Source organism: Dromiciops gliroides, chromosome 2, assembly GCF_019393635.1.
Source record: "Dromiciops gliroides isolate mDroGli1 chromosome 2, mDroGli1.pri, whole genome shotgun sequence".
In the NCBI taxonomy this organism is placed as follows: Eukaryota; Metazoa; Chordata; class Mammalia; order Microbiotheria; family Microbiotheriidae; genus Dromiciops; species Dromiciops gliroides.
Window position 1 is genome coordinate 185,656,689 of NC_057862.1, and position 19,967 is coordinate 185,676,655.

A 19,967-nucleotide genomic window follows, 5' to 3' on the forward strand; every position below is an offset into this window, starting at 1 on the left:
TTTTTTCTAAAAAAAAGAGGGGGGGCAGCTAGGTGGCGCAGTGGATAGAGCACTGGCCCTGGACTCAGGAGTACCTGAGTTCAAATCTGGCCTCAGACACTTAACACTTACTAGTTGTGTGACCCTGGGCAAGTCACTTAGCCCCAATTTCCTCACCAAAAAAAAAAAAAAAAAGATTAAAAATAATTAAAGAAAGAGTCCTACCAAATTCATTTCATGATGCAAATATGGCTTTGATACCTAAATCAGGGAGAGAAAAAACATCAAGAACATAGTACACAGTAACAGCAATATTGTCAGGATGACCAACTATGAAAGACTTGGTTACTCTGGTCAAAACATATTTCCAAGACAATTACAAAGAAACCATCATGAAAAATGCTTTTTCTCTTTCTCTCTCTTTCTTTCTCTCTCTCTTTCTTTCTCTCTCTCTCTCTCTCTCTCTCTCTCTTTCTTTCTTTCTTTTTTTGGAGCCCCCATAGACTTTTATTTAATATCTCCCATCAGGAAGAACAAGAAATAATCCTGAGCCATGCCTAAAGTGAGGGGGGTGGGGAAAAGGGGCCAGAAGCCTCACTGGGAGGCACTGAAAAAGAGCTAGGCTCCAGAACTAGTTATGTAAAAAAATGCTGGTGGGTAAACCTTAGGGCAGGATAAGCAGCAAAGACCACTTCCTCTCACTCCCTACCCCTGCTTCTTGAACATGGAAAGCACAGTCCTATTTCAGATGGGAGCAAGAGCTAAGCTCTGACACCCATGAGGATATGGATAGTCCCCTGCCCCCTAAAGGGTCTTTCCTACTCTCAAGAGCAGGAGAGCAATAGCACACATGCAGCCTTGGGCAGGAAGGGACCAAGGCCTAGCAGTATGGAGTCCGCCGGTGTGTAGACCTTGGCGGATGGGCGACGCTCAGAGGAGAGGGCAGCCCTTCCCCACCTTATTCTTCCAGACCTGTCAAACACTTCTCAGGCCCCCTCCTGGGTCTTGGCAGAACACTCAAGGTAGCTGAAGGCGCTGATCCGATTGGCCATGTCCCTGTCCTCCTCTGACCTCATGGTTTCCTGCTTCATCTTGGCCAGCTCTCTGTGGGTATGCTCATCCTGCCTCAGGTCCTTCTTGTTCCCCACGAGGATAATGGGCACATTGGGACACAAGTGCTTCACTTCGGGTGTCCATTTCTCAGGGATGTTCTCAAAGCTGTCTGGGCTATCAATGAAGAAGCACATGAGGATGATATCAGTGTCAGGGTAAGAGAGCGGCCAAAGTCGGTTATAGTCTTCCTGCCCAGCTGTGTCCCATAGTGCCAGCTCCACCTTCTTGCCGTTCACTTCGATGTCAGCAATGTAATTTTCAAAGACAATGGGGACATAGACCTCAGGGAACTGGTCCTTGCTGAAGACAATGAGGAGGCAGGTTTTCCCACAAGGCCCATCTCCCACAATCACCAGCTTCTACCGAATTGCAACGTGGCTGGAGCTCTGGCTCCGCTCCGCGCTGCGCAGTCATGGTAGGAGGAGAAGAGACTGACCCGCTTTTCACTTTCAGAAAGAGAACTGATGAATGCAAATTTGAACATACTTTTTAAAAAAAAACTTTATTTTCATTTTTTCTTTATGATTTTTTATGCAATGTAGCTAATATGGAAATTTGTTTTGCATAACCTCTCACGTATAATTGAAATCAAATTGCTTGCCTTCTTAAGGAGGGCAGAGGAGTGAGAGGCAGAGAATTTAAAACTTAAACATTTTAAAAATAATTGTTAAATTTTTTGCATGTAATTGGGAATATTTAATGAAATCAATTAAAAAAAAACATTAAGTGGTTTTTAAAAAATACTTGTGCAAGACCACAAAGGGAGTTATTTGCAACACTTGGTGTGGATTCACAGATTACAAATCCATTATCCCAGTAATAGGGATTTTCTTTATCAATTTTCTTTCCCTATGGTCCCTTTGTCACTACTTTAATTATTTCCTGTTTACTGATTGCAAGGAGGAGAAGAGGAGGAAGAGGAGGAGGAGGAAGAGAAGGACAATAGCTAACATTCATATACCACTTACTATGTTCCAGGAACTGTACTGAGCTCTTTACTATTATAATCTCATTTGATGCCATAGTGGAGGTAGGTACTGTTTTCATCCCCATTTTACAGATGAGGAAACTGAGGCAGACAGAGATTAAATGACTTGCCCAGAGTGACACAGTAAGTATCTGAGACCAGATTCTTTCTGACTCCAGACCCAACATTTTATTCACAGTACCACAAAGATGAGGAAACAGAGGCATGGAAAAGTTAAAAACTTACCCTATTTTACTTAGGAAAAAAAGCAGCAAATCCAGGATCTGAATTGAATCCTTCTAAATTATAATGCAGTGAACATTTCACTATACCACAACCAGGTGGTGGAGTGAATAGAGTGCCAAGCCTGGAGTCAGGAAGACCTGAATTCAAATCTGGCCTCAGACACTGTGTGGCACTGAGCAAGTCACTTGATCCAGTTTGCCTCAGTTTCCTCATCTCTGAAATGAACTTGAGAAGGAATGGCAAAATACTTCAGTATTTTTGCCAAGAAAACCCCCAAAGGGGTCAAGAACAGTCAGACATGACTGACACAACTGAACAAAAACAGCACTCCATCTCTCTTAGACATAGTGCTGGCAAGAGTTCTGGGGGCAGCTAGGTGGCACAGTGGATAGAACACCAGTCCTGGATTCAGGAGGATCTGAGTTCAAATCCAGGCCTCATACACTTGACACTTACTAGCTGTGTGACCCTGGGCAAGTCACTTAATCCCAATTGCCTCACAAAAAAAAAAAAAAGAGCGTAGTGGTGTGGATAGATCATAGATTTGACCCATTATGCTAAGTCCTTATTCCTACATAAAGTTTTGTTACATGCCATAAACTCAAAGAAACAAATTTTATCTTTAGTTGTGAAACAAAGATTTTTAAAATAAATCATCATTTAAGAATATCATATCTGATTTTTTACTTATGCATCTTGGACTCTTTTTTGTCTTATTTAAAGGCCTTCTTTTTGCTAAACCTTCTAAATTCTGAGAAATGCATGATATTGGATTTATGGCTTGAGGTACTGGAATAAAAATCAGAGGGGTGTGTGTGTGTGTGTGTGTGTGTGTGTGTGTGTGTGTGTGTGTGTATGCTAAGATCCTCTTCATTTCTCCAAACCATCTCCTGTTGGTGGAATGCTGAAATAATGCTAATACAAGGAAAGATATTCCAATGTCATTTTAGATGTCACACAGCACGCATTTTCACATATAATTGTGTCAAAATATACACATAGCATCATTTGGGAAGAAATTTATTATAAAGGGAAAAAAAAACAAATTACAGCTAGTTTGACCTTGATTTTTAAATTTTGTTCTCTTATTTTTTAAAAAATCTGTATTGAATTGGAACCAAATACATTTGTTTAGCTTAAAAATTCTACAGGGTCTAAGAATAAAAATAAATAAAATAAAAATGAGAAACCTACTCGTGTGGAATGAAAAAAAAAAGACATAAAAGAAACCTATCTCCCTTCAAACAGACACATGCACACATACACACACATAATTGACTAAGAAAATCAAATCATAAGTAAAATACTTTTAAATAAAAAACACAGAGGCAGGACATTGCATTTATTACTATGGATCTGTATCTGTAGACTGCAGAAAAGAACCACAAGAATGCTGATGTTTGTCATTATTTTGAAGTTGGGAGGGTCAGACAATGATAGTCACAAATGTTTGAGACACTTGGAGCCAGAATGAACCTGATCCACTGGGTCTAATCCCCCTTTGCAAATCTCTCCCCATTCTAATGCATCTTCCATGCAACTGCCAATGTGAGTTTTTAAAAACATAGGTCTACCCATGTCACTACTCCACTCCCACCTCACAATTAATACACTCCAGTGTCTTCTTAGTATCTCTAGGATCAAATATAAAATCATCTTGGCACTTAGCGGTCCTTCACAGCCTAGTCCTTTCTTCCATTCCCAATCTTCCTACACTTTGCTCTCTTCCATATACTCTCTAACCCAGCTAAACTGTATGACTTTCTTTTCTTCATACATAACACTATGTTCTATTTACATTGACTGCCCCCCCATTCCTGAAATATTATCTCTCCTCACCTCTACCTCTCAGATGTCTTGGCTTCATTCAGGAAGTCTTTCCTGATGCCCCCCCTGCTACTACTATCCTACTTCATACTCTTATCTATTTTGTATAAATCTTGTACAGACCTAGTTATTTACATGTTTTCTCTCACATTTGAATGTGATTCCCTTGAAATCAACAACCATTTTTGTCCTTCCTTTGTATACATGGCCCTGGATTCAGGAGGACCTGAGTTTAAATGCGGCCTCAGATTCTTGACACTTACTAGCTGTATGACCCTGGGCAAGTCACTTAACCCTCATTGCCCTGCAAAGAAATCAAAAAATAAAATAAAATAAAAATTTCTTGATCCACTGACTCACCAACTCTGATTATTTCTCTGTCTAGAGCTCCCACTGAGAACAATGGAACTCAGCACACAGGCAAAATATTTGAATCACCTTACTCCATGCTTCTGCACTAGGATGGACTACCTCCTCTTTTCTGCCTCCTACAATCCTTAAGAATTATGATGTCTAATATTTTATGCACCTTCAGTTTTGCAAAATACTAGGTATAACTATGTACAATCTTACTTAATTCTTACAAATACCCTCTATGGTAGGGATTAATATTAGTCTCCATTTTGCAGATGAGGATAGCAGAGGCTAAGTGACTTGCCCAGGTCACAGCTAATAAGTTCTAGGACAGCATTAGAAGTCAGGTCTTCCAGACTCTAACCCCAGTGCTCTAGCAATTTTCTCTCTTTTCACAATGCCAAACTTATATAACCTTCTATAGGAAGCCTTTCCAATTCTGAGCTACTATGTTTTAAGTTTTATCTATTTTTTCACATTCCTATATATTTACATATTGTTTCTTGTGGTTAAACTGTGAATTCTCCCAGGGCTAGGATTATTTCATTTTGTGTTAGTATCTTCAGCACCACACACTATGCCTAATATACTGTAGATGCTTTAAAAATGTTTGTTGATTGATTGAATTTCAGAAACCCAATATGTCTAATCCTCTCTTGGATAATCCAAAAAGAAGATGTACTAAATTATAAGTTTAACTAGGGAAAAAAATTCTGCTTAGATATGGGCAAAAAGAAGAAGAGTGGCCTTCAAATATTCCCTTCCTCTTGATGTGATTTGGAATTACAAAGGCATGTGCAAGAGAATGATTCCTGTGGATTTTACTTAATAACTTTTGCATTTCAGCCTTCAAATTGTAACTATGGATGCTACAGAACATTTTAAGGAACCATAGTAATTATTGAATGTCTTAGAAATTTGCCATCAAAACTCATTAATTTCAGTAAAGATTTGCTACTTATTTAATCATCTATTTTTAGATCAAGGTTCCTGGAAAAATATAATGATTAATAAGACGCAAAATCTTGAAGATCTCATTCATTTCTGAATTGTCCTCTAAGGCATATGTCTTGGATTTAAAGGCTAAGTTACTGAGAAGTTGGAAATACATGAAGCAAAAGAAAGTTGAAAAGTATTTGGAAACCAGATCAGATAGCTTTCATAAATAAAATTATGAGTCAATTCTCTATAAAATAAGGACTAGATGGGACTGCAAAAGATAAAACAGATGATTTCAATGACATGAAATTGAAAAGCTTTTGCAACAACAAAATCAATGCAGCAGGATAATAAAATATTCAACTAAAATATTTGGATAAGTTATCTCTGACATATGGGTTTGATATCCTAATTTTTTGGCCAACCAAGACAAATAATTGATCAAAAGCCATTCTTAATATACAAGTCAAAGGATATAACTAGTTCTCAAAAGAATTGCAAGCCATCAAGAATCATTTTAAAGAATGTTCCAAATCACCAATAATGAGAAAAATACATATCAGAGCAACTCTGAGGTTTCACTTTAAATCCAGTAAGGGGGGCAAATATAGTGTGTGTTTTGGCACACACCAAAATATTCATAGCAGTGCTTTTCTGGAAAGAAAACAACAACATTTGGAAAGAGTAGATGCTCATTGATTGGGGAATGGATAAACAAATTATCACACATGAATAAAATGGAATATTATGTGCTTCAAGAAATGAGAAAATGATAAATACAAAGGAGACTGAAAAGACATTAACTATACATAGTGAGGTAAGCAGAACTTTCAATCAATATGTATAATTACTATACACAAAATGAAAATAATAACAACAAAATGATTAAACCCAAATGGTCCAAAACTATAATGAACAAACCTGACCCTAAAAAACAAATATGAAAAAGTACCTCCTCATGTTTTCATATAGAAGTAGGAGACTATATGTCTGGAATAGTACACAATATATCAGAATTTTCAATATGTTGGTCAGTTTGCTAAACTATTTTCCTCCTCTTTTTTTTTGGTTTGGTGAGACAATTGGGGTTAAGTGGCTTGCCCAGGGTCACACAGCTAGTAAGTGTCAAGTGTCTGAGGCTGGATTTGAACTCAGGTCCTCCTGAATCCAAGTCTGGTGCTCTATCCACTGCGCCACCTAGCTGCCCCTCCTCCTCTTTTTATATTTTTTGGTATAGGAATTGGGTTCTGAAAGATGGAAGGATATACTGGGAAATATAGGTGGTATTTTTTAAAAAGATATCAGTAATTTTTTAAACAACAGTTTTTAGAGGGTATGAAAATTCAGTCTAATTTTCTGTATTTAGTGCCCACTTTCAGCTCAAATTGAGTAATTCCTTTAAAAATTAATTTTAGGAGAAAAAAATCTTTAACAGGTAAAAAGAGTGAGCTGCAGTTGCCAAGGTTCACCTCAGAGGGAATTTTTAGCCTTAAGTTGTAAATTCCAGAAAATAGGGGTGTATAATGGAAACACTGACAGAACCTTAACTATAGCATTGCTAAAGGCAATGCTGCAATAAAATAGAATGACCCCTGAGATAAAATGTTTAATCTTTTGAGTGAGATGTGGCCTAATAACTCAGAAGTAGAGAAGTGGGATGATTCAGGTCCTTACTTGCAGTAGGTTATTAGGTGCCCTTTCATGAAATTCACTGTCACTCTTAGCTCTTTTTTGCCTTTCAAAGGCTTTCTTCATTTTGGAGCCAAGCAGAGCAGAAGGGCCATAAAGAATAGAATCATGACAAGTTACTTTTCTTTTTCTTCTTTCCTTCCTTCTTTCCTTCCTGTCTTCCTTCCTTCCTTCCTTCTTTCCTTCTTCCTTCCTTCCTTTCTTTCTGTTTTTTTCTTTTTCTTCTTTTGGCAAAGACTGTTTCCCAACTGGTGCATCACCAAATCACCTGGCTCCTAAGGACCATAGCAATCAGTCAGTTAGTCTATGCCCCTGCCTTAGGTTGATATGAGCTTAAATCATAATAGGAAAGATGTCCTTCCTTTTTGTAAAGATTTTCAGGATGCAGAGTATACAACTTCCCTCAGCAGTTGATCCACTTTACAGTAAGGCAGTTATTCTGTATTTATAACAAAGTATCTTGCTACGATATCAGTCCTGTGCTTAGGTGTACAATCACTATAAAAAAGTTTCAAATGGAATCTCAGAGTTTGAAGGGACATTTGGGATCCAAGGGCTAGCAAACTATGGTCTAGAAAGCAAGTTTGATCATTTTCCCCATGATACTGATCATTATTGCCTCTGAATTCCCTATCCTTCACTTACCACTAATTCCCTATATGTGTTGTCTTTCTCCTATCAGAATGTAAATTCCTTGAGTTCAAGGCCTCTCTTGTATGTATATATTTGCAGCCCTGGCACTTAGCACGGTGCCTTGCCTATAATAAGTGCTTAATAAATGGGTTTTTTTAATTGACTCATGATAAGAATAAAGATGTTTTGACTTTCAGAGGTGCCATTTTCTCTGCCCAATGTTTTACTTAATTGAAATGTTATCTAGCATACAATCCACTTTCCCACTTTTTCTATTTAGACTTTATATTGGCTGATACATACAAACTATACATCTGTTGGGCAGCAGTGTAATGACATAGGGATTTCATTTAACTTTCAATAAAGAAGTATTTAAAAAAAACATGCAAATGATCAATGGTCACTGTCTTACCATTAAGGATTTCGTGACAGATAAAGCAAGTGAGCAAAAAATAAGAAAGAAGATCTAAGTGGCATAAGGTAAAGAAGTAGTGAGGTAAGCACCATAAACAAAGTTGGGCCCTAGGACCCATAGGGTCATTTTAAGAGTCTTTGATCAGCCCAGGGTTTGGAGTTATAACTGAGACTGTCCTGAAAGGTACCAAAGTTTCAGGGGCCCCCTGAAAAAGATAAGGCAAACATATTGATGTTCTGATGGACTCTGGGGAGTAGCACAGGCAACCTAGGCATATACTACACTGAATTTCAACTCTTTCTACCTTTATCTCAGTCTTATTCCCATAATCTTCCCAAGAAAGAATCCCTTTGACTTTTGCTGAATGGACACACTTTCTTAACCATGCCATTCCACTGTTGTCTGTCTTTTACATTTCCTGCAATTCCTAATAGATAAGGCAGTGCAGTTAGATGCAGAGTCTTTAGTAATAGGCAAGAAAATATAGCAATTGGGCCTTAAAGGGTTTCATGGGTGTCCCTCAGGGAATCGCCTATATGCTTTACCATGGGTGTGACTTGGAGATGAAAGAGACATCTTACCTGAACTTGAGGCCCAGGATAAGGAGGAAATGCTCCAAAGAGGAATTAAATATTGAAACAGGCAAAACACACTTCTCTGTGATTTGGCTATTCATCAGGATGGCATCGTGCCCAATTTTACAATGAAGAGTATTTGATTTTATGTTCACTTCTCTCATGTGGGATTTTACTTTGATGTGCTCAACTATGAGTCCTTCTGAATTCCCCCATGCACTCTTACTTAGAGCCAGGGAAAAGCTGCTTCATTTGCAAACCCTAGACCTGCATGAACACCTTTAATAGTATATGCAAACATAAATAATTTTTTAGCCTCCTTGGCTGGAATAAGTTCTCTTTAACCATGGAAAAATCTTTCTGAATATGAAAATAAAAATATTTTCAATCACTTTGATTTAAAATAAAACAATGTTCATTTAAACATTTTAAATGCTTGTAATGATAAAATGAAAAGTAATCATTTCTAAAGAGATGATCAGGAAATACTGGTTTTAACTATAATAATTACAAACAAAAATTCATTGTACTGGTCAACAATTTAATAATAAGCAGGGAAATCAATATATAATCATCTAAGTGCTTATTATATGCTATTATAATATTATATATTATCTGTCAAGCACTGTGCTAAGCTCTGGAGATACAGGGTATTCCAAAAGTCTCCGTGCAGTTTTAAGTTTGAATAGGTTAAATAAGTTTTAAGCTTTAATAGTTTAAAACTACACTAAGATTTTTGGGGACACCCTGTACAAAGAAGTAAATGAAACAATCTCTATACTCCAGGAACTTGCATGATAATAAGGAAGGTAACTCAAATATATACATACATACATGTGTGCTTACATGCACACATACATATGTACATACACACATATGTGAGTATATATGGATGTATATGTGGATATGCATGTGTACACACACACACATATACATAATATACACAGAATGAAAACCAGGTAGTTTGGGGAAGGGATGTCTTAACATCTAAGGGGAATCAGAAAAGATTTCATTTAGAAGGTAGTGCTTGAACTGAGTCTCAAAGGAAAGCATAGATTACAAAAAGCTAAGGAGAGGAGGGAATGCATTCCACACACAGAGGGAAGTCAGTCTAAGGACACAGAGATGGAAAATGGGGCACTGTGTGTGCAGCACAGCCACTGGGCCAGTTGACTCCATTGTAGATCTTAGAAGGGTAGTCAAGTGTTAGACATCTGAAAAGATAGGAAGGGTGCTTGTTTGTGAAGACATTTAAATTTCAGACTGGGGTGTTGACTCCTGATACTAAAGGTAATAAGGAAAGAAGCCACTTTCAGTAAGCTTACAGAAGACAAAAACCTCCCAATATTTTTATTCAATTACAAAAAAAAAATGTTAGTTATGTTATATGCCTATGCATTAGTTCACAGGATGTTAAATGCAAGAGAATGTCTTAGGACCATTTTTACAATCAAAGCATCAAAATTTAAAAATAGGAATGATATAATGTCATTATAGCATTATTACTGATATTTAGATTAGACATCGAGCTTTACAAACACATCCTGTGGACCATAAGTAAATGAATGAATCAATGAATCAATGAAAAAGCATTTATGAAGCTCTTATTTACAAAGTTTACCTTCTCATTGTTGGTAGTTGCTCACCTGCTGTTATTCATGCAGGGAGGGATATTGGGTCGCATCTCTATAAGATACCCTTCAATTTGCCTATTTTCATAAATAGCTATTATAATAAACAGTTAGCATTTAAATATCTCTTTATGGTCTACAAAATACTTTACAGATATTATCTTATCCTATGCTCACAATAATCTGGAAGCTAGATGCTTTTATCACCATTTTAAGAAAACTAAGGCACAGAGAGATTGACTTGCCCAGGGTTTTAATATCTTTATGTTTTCAACATCTACATACAATAAAAAGTTTTAACTCAATAAGCCAATTAATAAGTATTTAAATATCTCATATGTGTCAGGCATCAGGGATACAAATGCAAGAAATGAAACAATCTCTAATTGCAAGGAATTCAAGAAACACAGTTGATCTTTAGACACAAAAATCAGTTGTAAGGTATATGGGTTATTCTCTAGCAGCTCCGTCTACTTACCTGATGATTTATGCTATGAACATTAATAGCCTACATCCTGTAATTGATAGACTTATCCTGATACATTAACTTATTAGAGGTAATGTGAAATCTATCACAGATGAATAAAGGTAACCATCATTCTACGTGGTATTTGAAGACTTTGAATTTATAGATTTAACTGAAAATAGCTGCACAGAGATAAACTTGTTGATCGCTACATACCATTTTATCATGTTTGTGTCTGTGGGTATAGGAAGGGTTTTGTCATCAACTTAGTGGTGCCATAAAGCCAGTATGTGAATTGACCAAAATTGTGTAGAAAAGAAACTTTGTTAAAGTGAAAAAGAATAGTTCATTTCTCATAAGCAACTCAGCTTGTGTGATGTTGAGAATACTCAGTCATCAATGGTATGGTAACTGGGTAGGTGTTAACAACATGATTTTAGGAAGCCTTCATTCAGATATCATTTTGTAAATCACCAACCTGCCACTCATTACTTCCCCAACACCACTGTTCAAACTTGTCCAAAAGTGTCCTCTGTAATTTTAATCCCCTAAACTTTTGAAAAATGATTGATTTGCCAAAGGCATCTAAACCTGTGAACTTTGTCTCACCTCTGTATTCAATAGTAGCAGTCTTCATCAAATCCAGACAGGTGAGTGACTTGATAGAGAGATTCTAATATGCATTTGGTTAAAAATGCATTTTTGAGTGACATGGTTGCTATTCACCTACTGTTACTAAATGCCCAAAGCATCTACGGATCAGGGGCATCTTGATTCTGAAAATGGTACAATTGTGTGAAAAGTTCCTACAATCAAACAGAACTCTTTACATTCCAAAGCCAAACAAATAACTCTAAGCATGATTGAATTAATCCTGGATCAGTACAGAAGGCAGTTTTTATTCTCTGTCAATGCTAAGTCTGCTGGAGAATTTTAGCTCCTGTGTGTGTGTGTGTGTGTGTGTGTGTGTGTGTGTGTGTGTGTGTGTGTATGGGGCTCCTTTTGTATGAGCTTTGGCATATTGCATGTGGCAGGCTGTTGAAAAATGAATAAAGACAGGAGGAAAAAGGCAATGCACCTCCCATTGGTAATCAAGGAAACACTGGTTGCTGACTAGCCGTGTGCCAAATCTCTAGGTTTGCCCAGAGGCTCCCAAGATCATTTCTTTGCCCCCAGATTTTCATGTCAAATTATCACTCTTGTTCTCTAAATGAACATGCCTCTTATTTTATTTAAAACACACTGGGCACTCATATTTGACTTCCTGCTAGGCAATGTAATATTTAGCATTTGCCGCATACACAAATGGGAAGAGATGAAGCATAGCTTTATGAGAATAATTTGGGATTTCATTTTTGTTTCTTTTGTTTCTTCCTTTTTTTTTTTTTTTTTGCAGAGATGCATCTTTGCCCCTAGCCTTCAAGCTGTAGACATGAAAAGTAAAGCATTTGTTCTGTATGGTTTTACACCTGAAAAAACTCTGACCAGAAAGCCCGTAAGGATTCATGGGGAGCTTTAGGCTACCTCTCCATGGCTTTGGCCTGAGGCAAAGCTAGGGGCTAAGAACTTTTCATGTGGGGGGTAAAGAATAAAGCAGAAACATATCATACTGTTTTCTGTAGCAGATGTACACAAAAGCTCTTCACCTCACTAGGAAGCAATCTGTCATTGCACTAGCATTTTAGTGACTAACAGCATGCTAAACATCATGACTTGATTTTGACCTACTTAGTTAAAACTCTGAGTGCCCTTTAACCACTGAGTTCCATCTAGTTATTAGAAAACAATACTTCCAACCTGTCTAGGGACTGTGGAAAGCAATTGTATTGGAATGAGCATCCACTCAGCTCAGCCAACATAAAGGCTTGTGATAAGATCTTCCTGCTCCACTCTCAAGGTCTCTCTACCCCTATAAAAATGCTTACTGTGGTATCAAAATAAGACCACATATGCTTCTATCTTCTTGTTTCTATTATTATTTAGTTGCCATCCTAATTGGATCCCAACCAGCTGAACTAAGGTGGCCCCTGATATCACAGTATATGCCAATTCAGTTTCTCAGGGGACACATCTCCTGTGCTTGTGTCAGTCACATATGTTACTGTGTCCATGGAAAGAATGTAAATGAATAGGCCAGCTTGATGTAAATGAATAGGTCAGCTCCTGGATTCAGGAGGACCTGAGTTCAAATACGGCCTCAGACACTTGACACTTACTAGCTGTGTGACCCTGGGCAAGTCACTTAACCCCAATTGCCTCACTTAAAAAAAAAAACAACAATCAGAGGTCAGGAGCAGAGCCATAAGGAGAATGAAAGCTAGTTGGCTCGGGCCCCTCTGGAATTAAAAAAAAGAAAGAAATAAAGCAGTCCAATGGCAGTGTGATATATATATATATAAAAAAAAAACTTACCGTGGGCAGCTAGGTGGCACAGTGGATAAAGCACTGGCCCTGGATTCAGGAGGACCGGAGTTCAAATCTGACCTCAGACATGACATTTACTAGCTATATGACCCTGGGCATGCACTTAAGCCTCATTTCCACCCCCCAAATAAACAAAAACAAAACCAAAAAACCTTATCATTGAGAGAAAAGGGCTGGCCTGGTAGAGGGGTAGTCTAAGGTGGGAAAATAAAGATATCACTATTATTCAACATTGTATTAGAAATGCTAGCTATACAGGTTTCTTTGTGGTGACAAAGAATTGGAAATCAAGGGAATGCCCATCAATTAGGGAATGGCTGAACAAGTTGTGGTATATGAATGTAATGGAATACTCTTGTGCTGTAAGAAATGATGAGTAGGAGGATTTCAGAGAAACCTGGAAGGACTTACAGGAATTGATGCTGATTGAGATGAACAGAACCAGGAGAACACTGTATATAGTAACGGCAACACTGTGTGATGATCAACTATCATAGACTTGGCTCTTCTCAGCAATGCAATGATCCAAAACAATTTCAAAGAACTCATGATAGAAAATGCTCTCCACATCCAGAAAAAAGAACTGTGGATTCTGAATGCAGATTGAACCATACTGTTTCTACTTTTTCACTATTTTTTTTTCTTTTTTGAGGTTTTTCCCTTCTGTTTTGATTCTTCTTTAACAATATGACTAATGCAGAAATATGTTTAATGTGATTATACTTATATAACCTATATCAGATTGCACTCCATCTTGGGGAGAGGGGAGGGAAATGAGGGTAGGAGAAAAATTTGGACTAAAAATTCTATGAAAACAAACATTGAAAATCATCTTTACATGTAACTGGAAAATAATAAAATATGTTTATGATAAAAAAAAAAGAAATGCTAGCTATAGCAAAAAAGACAAGAAAAAGAAACTCAACAAATACAAATAGGCAATGAAGAAACAAAACTATCACTCTTTGCAGATGATAATGATGGTATACTTAGAGATCCCTAGAGAATCAACTAAAAAATATAGTCAAAACAATGAACACAATTAGCAAAGTTGTAAGATATAAAATAAACCCACATAAATTATTAGTGTTTCTATATATTAGCAACAAAAGCCAGCAGGAAGAGAAAGAATGAGAAATTCCATTTAAAATATCTATATGGGCAGCTAGGTGGCACAGCAGATAGAGCACCAGCCTTAGAGTCAGGAGGAACTGAATTCAAATCCAGCCTCAAACACTGTCAACAGTTACTAGCTGTGTGACCTTGGGCAAGTCACTTAACCTTAATTGCCTAACTGAAAAATAAATAAATAAAATAAAATATCTGTAGACAATTTAAATATTTGTGAATCTACCTCCCAAGACACCCTCAAGAACTATATGAACATAACTACAAAACACTTCACAAAAATAGAGATTTAAGCAATTAGAGAAATGGACATTGCTCATAGGTAGGCTGTCAATATAAAAATGGCAATTTTACCAAAATGTATTTATTTATTCAGTGCTACATCAATCAAACTACCAAAGAATTATTTTAAAAAGCTAGAAAAAATAATAACAAAATTCATCTGGAAGATAAAAACATCAAGAACTTCAAAGGAATTAATAAAAAATGTGAAGGGAGGAGGCCTGAGCATGGAAGGCATCGTAATTATGTAGTCTGTTGTTAAGAACACACCTGATCAGTTCTGGGTATCATTTCTTAGTTGGAATATTGAGAAGCTGGAAGGAATCCAGGATAATAAATGAAGTTCCATCCATGCCATATGAAAGTTAGTGGAAGGATCAGGTCATGATTAGCATGGACAATTGGATTCTCTGACTCGGGTCTCTCTTCTCTATAACTAATCCTCATCATAGCTGCCAAAATGATAGTCCTAAAGTACAAGCCTGACTATGTCACTCCCCTCTTCAATAAATTCCACTGGCTCCTTATTTCCTTCAGGGTCAAATACAAACTCCTCTATTTAGCATTTAAAGCCTTTCACTATCTACTGGGAACCTCCATTTCAAAGGCTTTCAGGTTCTTCCTCATATATGGATATGCTGGGGCCTGCTCATCCTGGAAGCCAATTGTTAAATTTTAGGTGGTGGGGCAGCTAGGTGGCACAGTGAATAGAGCACCTGCCCTGGAGTCAGGAGTACCTGAGTTCAAATCCAGCCTCAGACACTTAACACTTACTAGCTGTGTGAACCTGAGCAAGTCACTTAACCCCAATTGCCTCACTAAAAAAAAAATAATAATAAAAAAATAAAAATTTAGGTGGTAATATTTACACCTCAGAAAAAAAACAAACATTACAAATTAATAGCTAATAATAATAGCTAATATGTATAGAGTACTTACTATATTCTAGATACTAAATTTATTTGATCTAGATTTAAGAAAGTGATGGGAAAAATGTTAATAATGCAGATTAAACTCAAAAGTATCTCTTGCATACTTTCCCCCCTAGAGAGCTAGTTATTAAACATTTAACAACACGTTACTCATGCATGATATTCCATATCCTGTTTCCATAGACTAGTAGGCTTCTTAATCCCTTTCCCCACCTCCACTCCCTCTATGACCTACAACAGAGGTGTCAAACACAGGGCCTCAGGGCAATGCTCTAAGTGGTCTCCAGATCAAATTAAACCATAATTGGGAGGGGCAGCTAGGTGGAGCAGTGGATAGAGCACCAGCCCTGGAGTCAGGAGTACCTGAGTTCAAATAAGGCCTCAGATACTTAATACTTACTAGCTGTGTGACTCTGGGCAAGTCACTTAACCCCAAATGCCTCACTGAAAAAAAAATATACAATTGAGAAATATTTAACAAAATAAATAAATAAATATTTAAAAAACATAAATAATGTTAACATATGGTTTTCTAAGTCAATATTCAGCCTGTAGGGATCCTAATGTTTCTATTTGAGTTTGACAATACTGATCAGTATGATTCTTTGGAATGAGCTGAGAGTAGTAAATTAGAATTGGAATTCTTTTAGCAGAACCTGGATGACTCTGCTGAGATGTTATAGAAGGTCATTAAAGATCATAGAAGAGGTTGGATTAGGAAATTTTTGAAGGCCTTTTGAACTCTAAGATTGTGTTATTTAAAATATAGTCCTATGGCTTATCACCCATCACTGTTATTGTTAAGATCTATTGTTAAGGGCAGATCTTTCTCCTTTCTGTAGAGTTTGTTTGCCCATGCAATTCAAATAGAACACCGTCATTTCTAAGTGCTTCTTATTTATTTATTCATTGGGATTGTACCTTTAGTATGTTAACCATTTGAGTTAAGGGAATCTTTCATTGGTGCCTTGTGATTGCCTATATAAGTTTAGTCCTTCTGTTAAGTATGTCAATCACCACTTGATATTTTGGTGTTAAGATAAAAGAGTAAACAAAGTATGTTGCATCTAGTTAAATAATCCAGTGAAAAATACTTTGAACTTCTTATATAGAGAGAATTATTATGCATTTTCTATGACAAAGCATAGATAGACAAATTAGTCTCAAATAAGTAAACAAATGGAATCTTGTAGGCAAATTGACTTTCTACAAATATAAACAATCAGTCCACAAATGGAATCTTTCAGATTAGAATATGTTGATAAACATATGCTCTATCACTTGGGAACTGCGTGTCATTAAGCAGATCATTTAATTTTCCTAGCCTGAATTTCCTCATCTATAAAATGGGGATAAGCCTATTTGCATTACCTATCTCATAGGGTTATTGAAAAGTAGTCATTTTGTAAATATTAGAGTTTTCTATAAACACAATCTGTTATTATTATAATTTTTAAAAAATAATAAACATTTTTATTTGCAGTTTGGGATTCCAACTTTTATCCCTCCTATCCTTCCTCCCCTTCCCCCTTCCTGAGGCAGCAAGCAGATATGGGTTATACATGTATGATTATGGTAAAATTATGGTAAAACGTTACCATATTAGTAATTTTATACAAGAAAATAATTAAAAGGAAAAAAATGAAAGTGAAAATAGCCTGCTTCAGTCTGTTTCATCAATATTAGTTCTTTCTTTGGAGGTGAATAATATATTTCTTTCTTTCTTTTTTCTTTTTTTTTTGGGGGGGGGGGCAATGAGGGTTAAGTGACTTGCCCAGAGTCACATAGCTAGTGTCAAGTGTCTGAGGCCAGATTTGAACTCAGGTCCTCCTGAATCCAGGACCGGTGCTGTATCCACTGCGCCACCTACTTGCCCCGGGATAATATATTTCAATGGTCCTTTGGGATTTTCTTGGATCATTGTATTGTTGAGAATAGTCAAGTCATTCGCAGTTCTTCATCAAACAAAATTGCTGTCTCTATGCACAATGTTCTCTTGGTTCTGCTCACTTCATTATACATCAGTTCATGCATGTCCTTCCAGGCCTTTCTGAAATCATCGTGCTTGTCATTTCTTATAGCACAATTATATTCCATAACCATCATATACTACAGTTTGTTTAACCATTCCCCACTTGATGGGCATTCTTTTGATTTCCAGTTCTTAGCCCACCACAAAAAGAACTGCTATAAATATTTTTGTAGAAATAGGTCTTTTTCTCTTTTGGGGGATGCCTTTGAGATATAAACCTAGCAGTGATATTCCTGGATCAAAGGGTATGCACAGTTCTATAGCCCTTTGAGCATAGTTCCAAATTGCTCTCCAGAATGGTTGGATCTTTTCACAACTCTACCAACAGTGGATTAGTGTCCCAGTTTTCCAAGATCCAATATTTTCTGTTTTTGTTATATTTGCCATTCTGATAGGTGTGAGGTGATACCTCAGAGTTGTTTTAATTTGCATTTCTCTGATCAATAGGGATCTAGAGCATTTTTTCATATGATTATATGTAGCTTTGATTTCTTTGTCTGAAAACTGTCAGTTCATATCCTATTTTATAGGGCTAGAAAAAAAATAATAACAAATTTCATCTGGAAAAACAAAAAGTTCAACATGGTCTAGCAGTATCAGATTTCAAACTGTATTATAAAGTGGTAATTATCAAAACAATCTGCTACTGGCTAAGAAACAGAGGTTTATCAGTGGAATAAAATAGATAGAAATTACACTATAGTAATCTAGTATATGATAAACTCAAAGATGCAAGCTTTTGGAACAGAAACATTATTATTTGACAAAAACTGCTGGGAAAACTGGAAAACATTATGGCAGAAACTAGGTATAGACCAACACCTCACACCATATACAAAATGGGTGCATGATTTATACATAAAGGATGATACCATAAACAAATTAAGAGAATATGGGATAGTTTATCTGTCAGATTTATGGTCAGAGGAAAAATTTAGGACCAAAGAATATAAAGAGAATAAAACAAAATGTAAACCAAATAATTTTGATTATATAAAATCAGAAAGCTTTTGCACAAACAAAAGTAATGTAACCAAGATTACTAGGGAAGCAGAAAACTGAGATAGAATTTTTGAAACAAATATCTCTGATAAAGTCCTCATTTCTCAAATATATAGAGAACTGAGTCAAATTCATAAAAATACATGTCATTTCCCAATTGATAAATGGTCAAAGATCTGTTATTATAATAATTATTTTTATTACTGAAAAGAAACACTTACAATAGACTATAATGCTACATTAAAAAAAAAAACTAGATCACTCCCACTATCTCAACTACTTTTTATAATCTTACATTTGGTAAGTCATGCCACCTCCCTAGATCTCCACTACCGCATCTTTAAAATGAGAGAGTTGCATTACATCATCTCTAAGTTCCTTTCCAAAGCAGTATCCTAAGATTTTATGATATATTAATGGGAAAAAATCACAGCTTCAGGTGAGAAGAGATGGGATACTGCTGTGACATAGCACCTATCAGTTAAGTGGGTACCCTCTTACCTGACTCTCACCTTTAAATATCTTTACATCTAATGAGGAATTTGGAGTTGTCAGTGTCTTGGAAGTGATTTTTTTGAAGGCCTGAGTGCTGTTGTATTCCCATTGAATTGCTATAGTGCTAATGGCAGCAATTGTTACCAAATGGTTTAGAAGGTGACAAAAAAAGATATAATTATCTCCTTATGAACATCACACTGCTGTAATTAGGAATAAATGTGAAGGATTCAGAATCCATTGCAAGCATCCTTTTGATCATAGTTTGGTGAAATTTCACATAACCAGCAAGTAAATCAATAAAGCACTTTGAAAAATAAAGTTCTATAAATGGAATTTCTACATGAATATCCCTAAAAGGAATTGCACCTACTTAGAATCTTTTCTTTTCCTAATATTCACTTTTTATTTCATTTTCTCTTTGTCACATGAAAGACCCTAAAAGAATTTATCTCTTTTCTTCAAAACAAATTGGGTATACAAAAGGACGCCTCCTGACTTTGAAACATAGAACAGAGTTATGAAATTCATCAAATCCTTTCCATTCCTCAGCTTCAATGAACTCCATGACCCTGGTATTTCAGTTGCCAACCAAAGCTACCACATTTTATCCCTCAGAATCATTCAAAACTGAGTAACATCCAAAATTCTGGACTCTGAAATCTCCCTTTTTACTACAACCCTGTTCCTAAACCTTTACATCTTCCTTATTCCTCCCATCCCTGTTCTTCACAATCCCCATCAGTCATTGAATTCCTCCCTTCTCTCCCAGACTATCAATCATTCTCCCTTCTCACTTCCCTCCCTCTCCTATCTGGAGTCTCTCGTGAGCTATTTC

At 36.5% G+C, this 19,967-nt stretch overlaps 1 pseudogene; it reads right to left on the minus strand.

The window, feature by feature from the left end:
• Positions 1 to 803: 803 nt before the first annotated feature.
• LOC122738536 lies at positions 804 to 10,421 on the minus strand (annotated as a pseudogene).
• Between the last annotated feature and the right edge of the window lie 9,546 nt (positions 10,422 to 19,967).